At 36.8% G+C, this 16,809-nt stretch overlaps 1 pseudogene across 1 annotated transcript in view; it reads left to right on the top strand.

Annotated features, from left to right (window-relative positions):
• The window catches only part of LOC309643660 (olfactory receptor 10J1-like), a 460,112-nt pseudogene that overhangs the window by 338,742 nt on the left and 104,561 nt on the right, over positions 1–16,809 (top strand). The window lies entirely within an intron of this gene.

Here is a 16,809-nt window from a genome sequence, read left to right as displayed (position 1 = left end):
GACCCTGCCCAATTGCTGCACTATTGTTTCTTGATGGCCTTTCCTTTGTTTCTGTATTTCCTCACTCCTCTAATTAGTAACTGAATCTGCCCTTTGGAACTCAGGGAAGGTCTAGGAGGCTGAAACATTTTTCCTACAAACAGGAAATGGGGAACATGAAAAGGCTTTTGTACCTAGGAGGGTCCCAAAAGGTCCTGCTTGGTTTCATCCCAAAATCAATAGAGGAGCCCAAAGCACGGATGCTAGAGGAATTTGAAGTCTCTAGTACTACAGATACAGTAAATATTAAAACACAGTCCAACTCCTAGCCAGATAAACATAAAACCTCACTTTAAATGCCTATTTCCCTCAGTTTGCATGCTAATACATCATGTCCAGCTTTCAACAAAAAATTACAAAGTATGCTAAAAGGCAAGAAAAAAAGCACATTCTGAAAAGGCAAAGCGAGAATCAGGAGGAGATTCACATATGACACAGTTTTTGGAATTATCAGACCGAAGATTTTAAATAGTTATGATTAATACATTAAGAGTCCTAATGGAAAAAGTAGACAACTTACAAGACAGATGAGTAATGTAAGCAGAGATGGGACCACTTTGAAACAATCAACAGGAAATCCTAGAAATCAAAAACACTGTAACTGAGATTAGAAAATGCCTTTGATAGTCTCATCAGACTTGACATGAGTAAGGAAAGAATCAGTGAGCTTGCAGGTAGGTCAACAGTAACTTCCCAAACTAAAGTGCAAAGAGAAAAAAGAATGAAAAAACAAATAAACAAAGAGCAGAACATCTAAGACAAGAGATGTGGGACAAAATAAAAAAGTGTAATATTTGTGTAATTAGAATACCAGAAGAAGAAGAAAGAGAGCAGAAGAGATATTTGAAAGAAGAATGGAGAGAATTTTCCAAAATTTATGACAGACAACAAACCACAGATTTATTAAGCTCCATGAACACAAAACACAATAAATACCCCCAAAATCTACAATCAGACATGTCAGTCAAACTCCAGAAAACCAGAGAAAGACAAAATCTTAAAAAAAAAAAAAAAAAAAAAGCTAGAAAAAAACCCCCACCTTATCTATAGAGGGACACAGACAAGAATTAAGGTGGACTTCTCATCAGAAACCATGCAAGCAAGAACAGAGTGAAGTGAAGTGTTTAATGCTTTGAAAGAAAAAAAGCCACATGCCTAGAATTGTACATCCAGCAAAAACGCACTTCAAAGATGAAAGAGAAATATAGATTTTTTTTCAAACAAATAAAAACTGAAGGAATTCATTGCCAAGAGATTGGCCTTACAAATAATTTTAAAAGGAACTTTTCAGGCATAAAGAAAATGGTATGGATCAGGAATTGGGATCTATATAAAGAAAGGAAGAGAGTCAGAGAAGAAATAAATACAGGTAAAATAAAATCTTTTATTTTTCTTATTTTGAAATTATCTAAAAGATAACTGTTTAAAGTAATAATTATAACAATGTATTGGGTGATTATAGTATATGGAAAACTGAAATAAATGATTCAAAGTCATAAAAGATGGAAAAGAGGAATTGATAATACTCAGTTATAAAGTACTGTACCATACATGAAACAGTAGAGTGTTATTGCTGTTGGACTGAGATCAGGTAAAAATGCATATTGAAAACTCTACTGGCAACCACTAAAATATTTTTTTAAATAAACATAATTGATATGCTAAAAGAGATAAAATAGAATCAGAAAATGCTCAGGAAATCTAGAAATATAGGGAAAAAATCGAAATAAAACAAATGCAACAAGTAGAAAACAAATAAAAACATGGTAGCTATAAACCCAAATTTATCAATAATTACTTCAATTGTGAATGCTCTAAATACACCTTGCTCTACAGATTCCTCTCAATCTCAACAAAAATTCTAGCAAGTTATTTTGTGGCAAACTGATCTTTGACAAAGGAGCAAAGGCAATTCAAAGAAAAAAGGATAGTGTTTTCAACAAATGGTGTTGGAAATATTAGATGTCCATAATGACAAAATGAACCTAAACCAAGACCTTACTTCTTTCAAAGTGGATCATGGCCTAAATGTAAAATGCAAACCTATAAAACTTCTAGAAGGAAGCATGGAAGAAAATTGATAGGACCTTTGGACTGGTGATGAATTTACATGTACAACACCAGAAACATGATTATTAAAAGAAAACTGATAAATTAGACTTTATTTAAATTAAAAACTGCTATTTGAAAGACACTATTAAGAGAATGTGGGAAAAAAAAGTCACACACTGGAAGAAAATATTTGTGAAGCACATATCTGATAAGGGAATTGTATGCAAAATACAGAAAGGATCCTTAAAACTCAACAATAAGAAAACGAACAACTCAATTATAAAATGGAAAAAAAAAATATCTGAATGTATCCTTCACCAAAGGAGGTGGAACATCACTCCCCACTAGTTAAGTATGGGCTATGTATGGTGACTTCCTTCTGATGCTGAAAACTCGGCCTCTGTGCACTGGTGCCGAATCTAATCTCAGAGACAGAGTTTTGGGTGAAGTAGAAAAGCATAGCTTTATTGCTTTGCCAGGCAAACGGGGACAGAGCGGACTCCTGCCCTCAAAAATTGTGTGTCCCCACACGGGAGGATTTGGTGAGGAGTTTTATAGCAATGGTCCTAAGCCGGAGTTACTGATAAGATTGGGGTGGGTGTGGGGCCTGCACTCCTTTCATCTGGTCTCAGGTAATCTCTTGATGAGTTTCTCTGGTTCCTTTAATCTGGCCTCAGGTGGTCTTCTCTGGAATAAGGAATACTGACATCTTCCATTTGTTGGGTTTTAGTTCTGTAAAGAGCCCAAAGATACTGTTATGTGTATTCCTTGAGGCAGAACCAGGACCCTGCCCCGAGACTGCACTTATTGTTTCTTGTCTGCTCCTCCCTTGTCTCTGCATCCCCTCCCTTCCCTCATTAGCAACTGTTCAAATCTGCCCTTTGGAACACAGGGAAGGTCATGGAGGCTAGAGTCTATTCCATACAAACAAGAAATGGAGAATAGAAAGGCTTCCATGCCTGGGAGCCCCACAGGGTCCTGCTCGGTTTCACCTCCTAAGACTAGAGTATGTAATGATAGGGAACTTTACAGTGGAGACACCTAACAAACACTACCTCAACCATGCAATCAGGTCAACATCAGCAGTAATAGTGTGTACCCTATAGCATCATCATATAAAGTGATGAGAATGGCACTTTTCCTCTGTAGTCTTCCTCTCCTAAACTCATAAGCCCAGTCTAAACATGAGAAAAACATCAGACAAATCCAAATTGAGAGACAGTTTGCAAAATACCAGACCAACACTTACAACTGTCAAGGTCATCAAAAACAAGAGTCTGAGAAAATGTTATAGCCAATAGGAGCCTAAGGAGATGTGATGAATAAATATGATGAGGTGTCTTATATGGGATCCTGGAAAAGAAAAAGGACAGTATGTAAAAACCAAGGAAATCTTAATGAAGTATGGCCTTTGTTAATAATAATGTATCAATATTGGTTCATTAGTTGTGACAAATGTACCATACCAATGTAAGATGTTAATAATAAGAAAAAGTGCAGGGTATATGGAAACCGTTTGTACTATCTTTCCAATTTTTCTATAAGTGTAAAACTGTTCTAAAATTATTAAATTAGTGGAAACAAAGAGACAGGGTGTCTTTGATATTGGGACACCAAAGTTCAGTGAAATTCACTGTAATATTAATTCCATAGGAGAATGGATTTTTAAAAATTGAAGTAGAGTTGATTTACAATGTTTTGTTATTTTTGGGAATATAGCAAAGTGATTCAGTTTATATACATATATTCTTTTTCAGATTATTTTCCTTTATAGGTTATTACAGGATATTGAATATAGTTCCCTGTGGTATGAAGTAGGACCTTGTTGTTCATCTTTTTTATATAGCAGTGTGTATCTGTTAATCCCAAACTACTAATTTATCCCTCCTCCAACTCTTTCCCCTTTGTTAACCATAAGTTTGTTTTCTATGTCTGTGAGTCTGTTTCTGTTTTGTAAATAGGTTCATTTGTATCATTTTTTTAGATTCCACTTATAAGTGATATCATATGATATTTGTCTTAATAAGATTAACTTTACAGTGTGCCTATGACTGGGAAATTTCTATCATTCCCAGGATGCAGGGTCTGGCATTCTTATTGGGAAGTGAGAACAAGAGTCTAAGCAGCTGAATCTAGGGATAAGATCAACTTATTTGAGGCTCATCCTGGGCGATTTTCTCTGGAAATACCTAACTTATCAAAAATCTCATAATTTTTAATCCCATGGCCTTGATTTTCTCAGAAATCTCTGCATGGAACCCCTTAAATTTGGCTGCTGTCTCTAAATTGTGGTGTGAAATGTATGGGAAGGGTCATGACCAGAAAATAATTGTGTCAGCCAACCTTGCCCAGCCCCATGTACATTCCATATCCAAGAAGAAACTTTCTCTGACTCTTTAGGTTTGGAATCACCCCCAGACAATCTCAACTCATCAATGAAATTCTGGATCCTTTAGTCATATTTTTTTCTACTTCCTACCCTATAAAGCTCTTGTTAAAATATTCCAGCAAGACAATTACATTAGTTTTAAAAATCTGTTGTAACAAATAATCACACTCTTGGTGTCTTAAAAAAACAGAATTGTATTCTCTTACAGTTATGGGGGCTAGAAGTCTGAAATCAAAGTACCTGCAATGCCATGCTCCCACAGAAGGCTCTGGAGGAGACTCCTTCCTTTACTTCTGCTTCTGGTGGCTCCCAGTATTCCCTGATTTGTGTCAGCATAACTCTAGCCTCTACTTTTTGCTTCAAATGGCCTTCTCCTGTGTGTAACTATGTCTTCTTTCCTGTCTCTTTCAAGGACACTTGCCATGAGATTTAGAACCCACCTCAACGAAGGATAAATCTCACATCAAGATCCTTACCTTAATTATACCTGCAGAAACCTTATTCCAAATAAGGCATGTTCTGAGGTTCTTGGTGGACATATCGTTTGGGTGAGCACCATTCAACTCACTACCGTAATCACTGTTAAGTTCTGCTCTGACCTAGTGTCCAAAGGTTTTGCCTGGTAAAGACCCATATATTATTTCTTATCTCAAATATCCTGAAAGAAATTGTATTGTTACTTTCTCTAAGGTAGTATTGTTAAACCACATGTCAACTTTCATTGTTTTTCTTAGAATTACTTCAATTAAGTTTGGTAACAATTGGGAAACTTTTGATTTTTTTTTTTTTAATATGAGAATGTGAGTTACTTAAGAAACACAGTTCATTTGGCAAAAACCTGAAAACCTTCAAATATATGCAATTCCAGGAGGAAAAAATAAGAAGTGCCCTTTCTAAAGGTAATACATTTAAGAACCTAACCCGATGAGCATATTATCTATATTATACTACCAGTACTTAATGTCTAACTCTTTTTATAAGTATGCTATCTATATTATTCTCTTCTGATAAGAATTAATTAATATATCATTCGTTTTTTTTTATACAGCAGGTTCTTATTAGTCATCAATTTTATACACATCAGTGTATACATTATACATGTCAATCCCATTCGCCCAATTCATCACCCCCCTACCCCCCCTGCTGCTTTCCTCCCTTGGTGTCCATAGGTTTGTTCTCCACATCTGTGTCTCTATTTCTGCCCTGCAAACTGGTTCATCTGTACCATTTTTCTAGGTTCCACATATATGCGTTAATATACGATATTTGTTTTTCTCTTTCTGACTTATTTCACTCTGTATGACAGTCTCTAGATCCATCCAAGTCTCAACAAATGACCCAATTTCGTTCCTTTTCATGGCTGAGTAATATTCTATTGTATATATGTACCACTCTTCTTTATCCATTCGTCTGTTGATGGGCATTTAGGTTGGTTCCATGACCTGGCTATTGTAAATAGTGCTGCAATGAACATTGGGGTGCATGTGTCTTTTTGAATTGTGGTTTTTATGCCTAGTGTGGGTATATGCACAGTAGTGGGATTGCTGGGTCATATGGTAATTCTATTTTTAGTTTTTTAAGGAACCTCCATACTGTTCTCCATAGTGGCTGTATCAATTTACATTCCCACCAACAGTGCAAGATGGTTCCCTTTTCTCCACACCCTCTCCAGCATTTGTTTGTAGATTTTCTGATGATGCCCATTCTAACAGGTGTGCAGTGATACCTCCTTGTAGTTTTGATTTGCATTTCTCTAATAATCAGTGATGTTGAGCAGCTTTTCATGTGCCTCTTGGCCATCTGTATGTCTTCTTTGTAGAAATGTCTATTTAGGTCTTCTGCCCATATTTCAATTGGGTTGTTTGTTTTTTTAATATTGAGCTGCATGAGCTGTTTATATATTTTGGAGATTAATCCTTTGTCCATTGATTCATTGGCAAATATTTTCTCCCATTCTGAGGGTTGTCTTTTCATCTTGTTTAAAGTTTCCTTTGTTGTGCAAAAGCTTTTAAGTTTCATTAGGTCCCATTTGTTTATTTTTGTTTTTATTTCCATTACTCTAGGAGGTGGATCAAAGATCTTGCTGCAATTTATGTCAAAGAGTGTTCTGCCTATGTTTTCTTCTAAGAGTTTTATAGTGTCATCATACATTTAGGTCTCTAATCCATTTTGAGTTTATTTTTGTGTATGGTGTTAGGGAGTGTTCTAATTTCATTCTTTTACACGTAACTGTCCAGTTTTCCCAGCACGACTTATTGAAGAGACTGTCTTTTCTCCATTGTATAACCTTGCCTCCTTTGTCATAGATTAGTTGACCAATGGTGCGTGGGTTTACCTCTGGGCTTTCTTGTTCCATCTTGTTCCATTGATCTATGTTCTGTTTTTATGCCAGTACCATATTGTCTTGATTACTGTAGCTTTGTAGTATAGTCTGAAGTCAGGGAGTCTGATTCCTCCAGCTCCGTTTTTTTCCCTCAAGACTGATTTGGCTATTCGGGGTCTTTTGTGTCTCCATACAAATTTTAAGATTTTTTGTTCTTGTTCCGTAAAAAACGCCATTGGTAGTTTGATAGGGATTGCATTGAATCTGTAGATTGCTTTGGGTAGTATAGTCATTTTCACAATATTGATTCTTCCAATCCAAGAACATGGTATATTTCTCCATCTGTTGGTATCATCTTTAATTTCCTTCATCAGTGTCTTATAGTTTTCTGCATACAGGTCTTTTGTCTCCCTAGGTAGGTTTATTCCTAGGTATTTTATTCTTTTTGTTGCAATGGTAAATGGGAGTGTTTCCTTAATTTATCTTTCAGACTTTTCATCATTAGTGTATAGGAAAGCAAGAGATTTCTGTGCATTAATTTTGTATCCTGCAACTTTACCAAATTCATTCATTAGTTCTAGTAGTTTTCTGGTAGCATCTTTAGTATTCTCTATGTATAGTATCATGTCATCTGCAAACAGTGACAGTTTTACTCCTTCTTTTCCAATTTGTATTCCTTTTATTTCTCTTTCTTCTCTGATTGCTGAGGCTAGGACTTCCAAAACTATGTTGAATAATAGTGGTGAGAGTGGACATCCTTGTCTTGTTCCTGATCTTAGAGGAAATGCTTTCAGCTTTTCACCATTGAGAATGATGTTTGCTGTGGGTTTGTCATATATGGCCTTTATTATGTTGAGGTAGGTTCCCTCTATGCTCACTTTCTGGAGAGTTTTTATCATAAATGGCTGTTGACTTTTGTCAAAACTTTTTCTGCATCTATTGAGATGATCATATGGTTTTTATTCTTCAATTTGTTAATATGGTGTATCACATTGATTGATTTGCGTATATTGAAGAATCCTTGCATCCCTGGGACAAATCCCACTTGATCAAGGTGTATGAGCCTTTTAATGTGTTGTTGCATTCTGTCTGCTCGTCTTTTGTTGAGGACTTTTGCATCCATATTCATGAGTGATATTGGTGTGTAATTTTCTTTTTTTGTAGTATCTTTGTCTGGTTTTGGTATCAGGGTGATGGTGGCCTCATACAATGAGTTTGGGAGTGTTCCTTCCTCTGCAATTTTTTGGAAGTGTTTGAGAAGAATCGGTGTTAGCTCTTCTCTAAATGTTTGATAGAATTCACCTGTGAAGCCATCTGGTCCTGGACTTTTGTTTGTTGGAAGATTTTTAATCACAGTTTCAATTTCATTACTTGTGATTGGTCTGTTCATATTTTCTATTTCTTCCTGGTTCAATCTTGGAAGGGTATACATTTCTAAGAATTTGTCCATTTCTTCCAGGTTGTCCATTTTATTGGCATAGAGTTGCTTGTAGTAGTCTCTTAGGTTGCTTTGTATTTCTGCAGTGTCTGTTGTAACTTCTCCTTTTTCATTTCTAATTTTATTGATTTTTCTCCTCTCCCTCTTTTTCTTGATGAGTCTGGCTAATGGTTTATCAATTTTCTTTATCTTCTCAAAGAACCAGCTTTTAGTTTTACTGATCTTTGCTATTGTTTTCTTTGTTTCTATTTCATTTATTTCTGCTCTGATTTTCAGGATTTCTTTCCTTTTGCTAACTTTGGGTTTTGTTTGCTCTTCTTTCTCTAGTTCCTTTAGGTGTAAGCTTAGATTATTTATTTGAGATTTTTTCTTCTTTCTTGATATAGGCTTGTATAGCTATAATCTTCCCTCTTAGAACTGCTTTTGCTACATCCTATAGGTTTTGCATTGTCGTGTTCTCATTGTCATTTGTCTCTAGGTATTTTTTGATTTCCTCTTTGATTTCTTCAGTGATCTCTTGGTTATTTAGCAATGTAGTGTTTAGCCTCCATGTGTTTGTGTTTTTTACATTTTTTCCCCTGTAATTCCTTTCTAATCTCATAACATTGTGGTCAGAAAAGATGCTTGATATGATTTCAATTTTCTTAAATTTACTGAGGCTTGATTTGTGACCCAACATGTGATCTATCCTGGAGAATGTTCTGTGCGCACTTGAGAAGAAAGTGTAATCTGCTGTTTTTGGATGGAATGTCCTATCAATATCAATTAAATCTATCTGGTCTATTGTGTCATTTAAAGCTTCTGTTTCCTTATTTATTTTCATTTTGGATGATCTGTCCATTGGTGTAAGTGAGGTGTTAAAGTCCCCCACTATTATTGTGTTACTGTCGATTTCCTCTTTTATAGCTGTTAACAGTTGCCTTATGTATTGACATGCTCCTCTGTTGGGTGCATATATATTTAACATTGTGATATTTTCTTCTTGGATTGATCCCTTGATCATTATGTAGTGTCCTTCCTTGTCTCTTGTAACATTCTTTATTTTAAAATCTATTTTATCTGATATGAGTATTGTTACTCCAACTTTATTTTGATTTCCATGTGCATGGAATATCTTTTTCCATCCCCTCACTTTCAGTCTGTATGTGTCCCTACGTCTGAAGTGGTCTCTTGTAAACAGCATATATATGGGTCTCGTTTTTGCATCCATTTAGCAAGCCTGTGTCTTTTTGTTGGAGCATTTAATCCATTCACGTTTAAGGTAATTATCGATATGTATGTTCCTATGACCATTTTCTTATTTGTTTTGGGTTTTTTTTTTTTGTAGGTCCTTTTCTTCTCTTGTGTTTCCCACTTAGAGAATTTCCTTTAGCATTTGTTGTAGAGCTGGTTTGGTGGTGCTGAATTCTCTTAGCTTTTGCTTGTCTCTAAAGCTTTTGATTTCTCCATCGAATCTGAATGAGATCCTTGCCGAGTAGAGTAATCTTGGCTGTAGGTTCTTCCCTTTCATCACTTTAAGTATATCATGCCACTCCCTTCTGGCTTGTAGAGTTTCTACTGAGAAATCAGCTGTTAACCTTATGGGAGTTCCCTTGTATGTTATTTGTCGTTTTTTCCCTTGCTGCTTTCAATAATTTTTCTTTGTCTTTAATTTTTGCCAATTTGATTACTATGTGTCTCTGTGTGTTTCTCCTTGGGTTTATCCTGTATGGGACTCAATGTGCTTCCTGGACTTGGGTGATTATTTCCTTTCCCATGTTAGGGAATTTTTTGACTATAATCTCTTCAAATATTTTCTCAGGTCCTTTCTCTCTCTCTTCTCCTCCTGGGACCCCTATAATGCGAATGTTGTTGCGTTTAATGTTGTCCCAGAGGTCTCTTAGGCTGTCTTCATTTCTTTTCATTCTTTTTTCTTTATTCTCTTCCGCAGCAGTGAATTCCACCATTTGGTCTTCCAGAAGAACTTATCCGTTCTTCTGCCTCATTTATTCTGCTATTGATTCCTTCTAGTGTAGTTTTCATTTCAGTTATTGTATTGTTCATCTCTGTTTGTTTGTTGTTTAATTCTTCTAGGTCTTTGTGAAACATTTCTTGAATCTTCTTGATCTTTGCCTCCATTCTTTTTCTTAGGTCCTGGATCATCTTCACTATCATTATTCTGAATTCTTTTTCTGGAAGCTTGCCTGTCTCCACTTCATTTAGTTGTTTTACTGCAGTTTTGCCTTGTTCCTTCATCTGGTACATAGCCCTCTGCCTTTTCATCTTGTCTATCTTTCTGTGAATGTGGTTTTTGTTCCACAGGCTACAGCATGGTAGTTCTTCTTGCTTCTGCTGTCTGCCCTCTGGTGGATGAGGCTATCTAAGAGGCATGTGAAGGTTTCCTGATGGGAGGGACTGGTGTTGGGAGAGCTGGGTGTTGCTCTGGTGGGCAAAGCTCAGTAAAACTGAGCTTGATTGATCATGGGTGGGGCTGGGTTCCCTCCCTGTTGGTTGTTTTGCCTGAGGTAACCCAACACTGGAGCCTACCTGGGCTCTTTGGTGGGGCTAATGGCATACTCTGGGAGGGCTCATGCCAAGGAATACTTCCCGGAACTTCTGCTGCCAGTGTCCTTGTCCCCATGGTGAGCCACAGCCATGCCCCCACTTCTGCAGCACACCCTCCAACGCTAGCACGTAGGTCTGGTTCAGTCTCTCCTGGGTTCACTGCTCCTTCCCCTGGGTCCCAATGTGCACACTACTTTGTATGTGCCCTCCAAGAGTGGAGTCTCTGTTTCCCCCAGTCCTGTCAAAGTCCTGCAATCAAATCCCACTAGCCTTCAAAGTCTGACTCTCTAGGAGTTCCTCCTCCTATTGCCAGACCCCCAGGTTGGGAAGCCTGACGTGGGGCTCAGAACCTTCACTCCAGTGGGTGGACTTCTGTGGTATAAGTGTTCTCCAGTCTGTGAGTCACCCACACAGCAGTTATGGGATTTGATTTTGCTGTGATTGTGCCCCTCCTATCATCTCATTGTGGTTTCTCCTTTGTCTTTGGATGTGGGGTATCTTTTTTGGTGAGTTCCAGTGTCTTCCTGTCGATGATTGTCCAGCAGCTGGTTGTGATTCTGGTGTTCTCACAAGAGGGAGTGAGAGGACGTCCTTCAACTCCACCATCTTGGTTCAGGCTCCCTCTATTATATCATTCTTATAAGCATGCTATTTGTATTATACCCTTCTGATAGCTCTTCCATTAAGCATGCTATATTTATTATACCACCAACACTTAACATCTGTCTTGTTATCAGTATAAACAAACAGAAGGAAACTCCCACTAAAATAAAACCAGCCGCCTCAGGCAATTGGAGCCGCTTCATCTTTTAACTGCAAACCTGAATGTGAAAATGTTTGTTTAATCAGCAATTCCTATAAATTTTGTTCTAACAGATGGGAAGCCAATGACAGTATGTTTGCCAACCTACACCAATTTGATTTTGAATAGTTCCTGATCCTTACCAACTGCACCCCCCACTCCTGTCTGCCAAAGCCAAAGAACTCATTTGAAACAAAAAAATTAGGTAGGAGTTTCTGAATATTTGAGAGAAGTAGTTATCTCTATAGTTTGACATGCTTCTCTGCCAATGGGAATTGGTGGCAATAGGCATCACTGATTAGGACATAATTAGGATGAAGAATCAGGAAGACCCTAAAGAATGAGTACTCTGTCTGGACAGAGGAGACACACATATTGAGTTTAATCAAGGAGAGTTGTTTAGGGGGAAGAAAAAAAAAAGGGTGTCCTATAAGAAAGAAAAATGGAAGAGGTCAGTCCTAAGAGGCTGCCTAGCATTTGAGAGAGAGTGATTTGAATAATTGGTGTGTAAAGAAATTAAAAAGTAAACCGCTTGCTCAGAGTCTTACAGAATTAGATGAAGAGCTGGCACTTGGCCCAAAGTCACCTCAGCTTTTTGTATGGTATTCTTTCCATGGCTCGTGCTGTTTCTCCATACTGTAGGCCTAATTCTCTCTTTCCCAACAGGAAAACCAATCGGAGGTACACATGGATTAAGGATCACAAACTTCCCCTCCCTGTAATGGTCACTGGTTCCCCTCATCACCCCAGGGAAGGTAATCTCAATATTCACTAAACATATTCCTCTTGTCAAATGTTGCTGGTTCACATAGTCATCCCAGATGTCAGTCAGGGTCACCCTGTCCTTTGACATACACAAATACTTGCTTGAAATGGATTCACACCTTCCATTCAGTCTGATGGGAAATCCAAAACGTCCTTATAATTTCTGCAAATTCACCAGGATTTTTATTTTTAGGCTTGTTTCAAATTCTGGTTTCTTGATTCCATTTGCTCTCTCTTGCCCTTACCTCCTGTGGCTATTGTCTTCTCTTGATCCCATACCAACACAGGAGAGGAATCCAGCCCATTTCTCTAACTTGCCACAAAGTAGCAGTCAGCCAGATAGATACTTGTTTGTGTAGCAGAACTAATAGAAGGAGGGGATGGAGAAAGTTTCCATTGTAGCATCACACTGCAAACTGTTTCAGTGTTAATATCTGATAAGTCTTCTTAAAATTCTTTGACAGTCTTCACTCATTACAATCTCTCATTGTACCGTATTTCTCTACAGTCATCATGTATGCCACATTTCTGAGCCTCTCTCTACACCTTTTCCCCTATTCTTTGTTTACAGAGGCCACCAAAAATCAAGTCGTTTCTATGTACAGCAGCTTCAAATCTCTGATTACTTGTCCTTCTCCAAACAATGACCTGGGGTGTCCAGGAAGGAAGAGAAAATGGGAGCTCAACATTGTGACACAAAGTGGCCTAAAAAGGGCATTTTTCTATGGAAAAGACCCTCTGCTCCAGAGAGAAGGGACAAGCCTCTGAAGAAAGAAATAGCCTTAAATGACGTTTTTTAATGCCCATTGTGTTTTGTTTGCTATATGCCACACAATGAAATTCTGAGAAGAGTCTGAGATGAGATCCTAAAACCAGGATTTTTTTCCAGTCGAATAAAACAGATGGCCAGAACTTGACCTCAGTTCTCTGTACAGGCATCTAACGAGGTGGGGGGTGGGCGGGAGGGGCGCGGTTCAGGTTCTGAGTACATGAAAATGAATGTTTATTTGAATGAGAAAAGACGGTTTCTTATAAGAGATCTGTGCAAATGAAGGAGAAGCTTAAGTTTCATTAACTTCTTAGTAAATCCACCTCTGAGCCTAAACAGAACCTTAATGCTATAAGTTCTTCCCAGTTCATCTAGAACTCAGCCAGGTATAAACTTAACTGTAATGGAAAGAAACCATCCCCCAAGCCGGCCTGACCCAGGGCACCCAGATGCCCTATTGTACTTATAGAAAACTACTATGTATGCAACCTTGATGCTTATTAATTAAAAATAAAAATTAAATATTAGCATAGTTGAGATACAACTTAATAATATTAGTGTAAGCTTCCTCCCATGCTGGCCTTGCTTTTAAAAGAATTGTTTGGTAAACAATCTTCTTGAAAAATAATAACTTAAGCAAATAGTCTTTTTCTTAAAAATTGTAATGATAATCAATAATTATTAAGCTCTTAGTAAATGCTAGGCATTGAGCTAAAAGCTTTTCATGCATTACTGCGTTTAATCTTTACAATAACTCTTTGAGGTATGTACTATTTTTATTCTCCAATTTACAGATAAGAATATTAAGGCTGAGAGAGTTTTTATTTTTCCAAGAGCACAGAAAGCAGGTCAATTCCCCAAAAAAGGGATTTTTCATGGCAGAGGTCAAATGCTAACCATTACATAATAATGTCCTTTGAGTAACAAGAAACTCAGCACCTTCCTGAGAAACCCACTTCATCTGCAGTACTCAGAGAGAGAGAGAGACAGAGACAGAGACAAAGAGACAGAGACAGAGAGAGATTTTTACATTGGGATTAAATCTGTTTTCTAATAGACTTTGTCCAATCAAATGGGGCTGTAAAGAACAAGGCTAGTCCTTAGTGTTACCCCTAAGTCTTTTTTCCTGTGGACAACCTTTCTCAGTGCTTTGCAAACTCCTCCCTAGGACATCAGCACCACGAGGGCAGAAACCTTACCTTGTTCTCTGCTGTATTTCCAGTGCTTGGAATAGTGCTTCACTCAGAGAGGGAAAGGACTGAAAAGGGCACTGTGAAGAGCACAACATCACTTGTGCGGTGTTCCTGACAAAAGGGCACAACCTGAATCTGATCATAGGAACACACCAGATAAATCTAAGATAAGGGGCATTCTACGAAACAACTGACCTATCCTCTTCAAAATGTCAAAGTCACTAAATACAAGGAAAGACTGAAGAATTGTTCTGAATGAAAGAGACTAAAGAGACATGGCAATGACATACGATGGGTGATCTGGGATTTTCTTTTGCCTTGTGAGATATTAGTAGAATAACTAGTGAAATGTAAAAACAAAACAAATCAAATCAATAGAGTATTGTATCAATTTTAATTTCCTGATTTCGATGTGTGTGATTATACAGTATAATGTTTCTCAACCTTATTTTTTCATTGTTGTACTCCCCCCAGGAGAAAAATTAGATTAAGTGATATTTAAATTAAATTAATTTCTCCCTAATAAGAGAAATTAAATACTAAGAAATAAGATTTTGTTGAATAGGGCTGAGCTTTGGAAAGCTACAGGTCATATGTAGTATCTGTTTTTTGGGGTTATTTTTTTGGCCCATAGAATCAATGTTTGCCCCCTTGAGGGTGACATCACCCCTATTGAGAATGCATAATATAAGAGAATATCCCTGCTTTTAGAAAATACACACTAAAGTATTCATGGATAAAGGAGCATCATGTCTGCAAATGATTCTCAGCAGTTTAAAAAAAGACGTAGATAAAAATTATATAAACATATATATGTGTGCACACACATGTTTGTGTATGTGTGTGTATGTATGAGAAAGAGAAAGGGGGAGGGGAGAGAGAGAGAGAGAGAGAATGAAGTGGGGGCTATAAAGTCAAACATGGTAAAATATTAACATTTAGGAAATCCAAGTGAAAAGTATATGGGGCATAAGGACCAATATATAGACCAATAGAATAGCATAGAGATCTCAGAAATAAACCCTTGCATATATGGTTAATTGATTTTCAACAAGGGTGACAAAATGATTCAATGAGGAAAGGACAGTCTTCAGCAAATGATGTTGGGAAAACTGTATATCCACATGCAGAAGAATGACGTTAGATCCTTACTTTATACCATATGCAAAATGTAAATCAAAATAAATCAAGGACCTAAGTGTAAGAGCTAAAACTATAAAACTCTTAGAAGACATAGGAAAAATCTTTGTCACATTGGATTTGGCAATGACTTCTTGGATATGCATGAGAGAAGCACAGGCAACAAAAGAGAAAATAGACAAATTGGACTTGATCAAAATTTAAAACTTTTGTGTATCAAAGGAAAATATCAAGAGTGAAAAGACAACCCACATAATGAGAGAAAATATTTGCATAGCATATATCTGATAGGGTATTGCTATCCAGAATGTGTATATGTGTGTTTATGTATGTATGTATGTATATATGTATGTATATATATATATTTTTTGAAAATGGGCGAAGGATTTGAATAGACATTTCTCCAAAGAAGATAAACAAATAGCCAATATAAACACCTGAAAAGATAATCAACATCACTAGCTAGCCATTAGAAAAATGTAAAGTAAACCCACAATGAAGTACCATTTCATATCCATTAGGATGGCTAATATGTATTTTTTTAAACAATGAAAAATAACGAGTGTTGATGAGGATGTGGAGAAATTGGAACCCTTGTTTATTGTTGGTGGAAGTGTAAAATGGTGAAGCAACCGTGGAAAACAGTCTGGTGGCTCCTCAAAAAAATTAAACATAGAATTATTGTATAATCCAGAAATTCCACTCCTAGGTATATACCTAGAAAAATGAAAACAGGGACTCAGATACTTGTACATCAATGTTCACAGCATATTCACAACAGCCAAAAGGTGGAAACAACCCAAATGTCCATCAACGATAAATGGATAATCAAAATGTTGTATGTGCATACAAAGGAATATTATTCTTCTGTAAAAAGAAATGAAATTCTGATACATGCTGCAATATGGATACAACATAAATATTGTGCTAAGTGAAATAAGTCTGATACAAAAGGACAAATATTATATGATTCCACTTATGTGAGGTACCTAGGATAGGTAAATTTATAGAGATAGAAAGTAGATAGAGGCTACCAGGGACTGGGGGAGGGAGAAATTGAGAATTATTGTTTGATGGGTACAGGGTTTCTGTTTGGAATCATGAAAAAGTTCTGGAAATGCACAGTGGTGACAATTACACAACATTGTGAATGCACTTAATATTACCAGTATATACTTAAAAGTGGATAAAATGGTAAATTTTATATTATGCATATTTTACCACAATAAATTGTTTAAAGTATATGGAAATTTTTTTACTATTCCTGCAACTATTTGTAAGTCTGAAATTGTGTTAAAATAAAAAGTTATATGAATAAAAAGACAACCTCAGAACCTGCCAGTTTGTGACAATGT

This window comes from Balaenoptera physalus (genome assembly GCF_965194825.1).
Source record: "Balaenoptera physalus genome assembly, chromosome: 1".
Taxonomy (NCBI): domain Eukaryota; kingdom Metazoa; phylum Chordata; class Mammalia; order Artiodactyla; family Balaenopteridae; genus Balaenoptera; species Balaenoptera physalus.
This window is presented reverse-complemented; position numbering and strand designations above follow the sequence as displayed.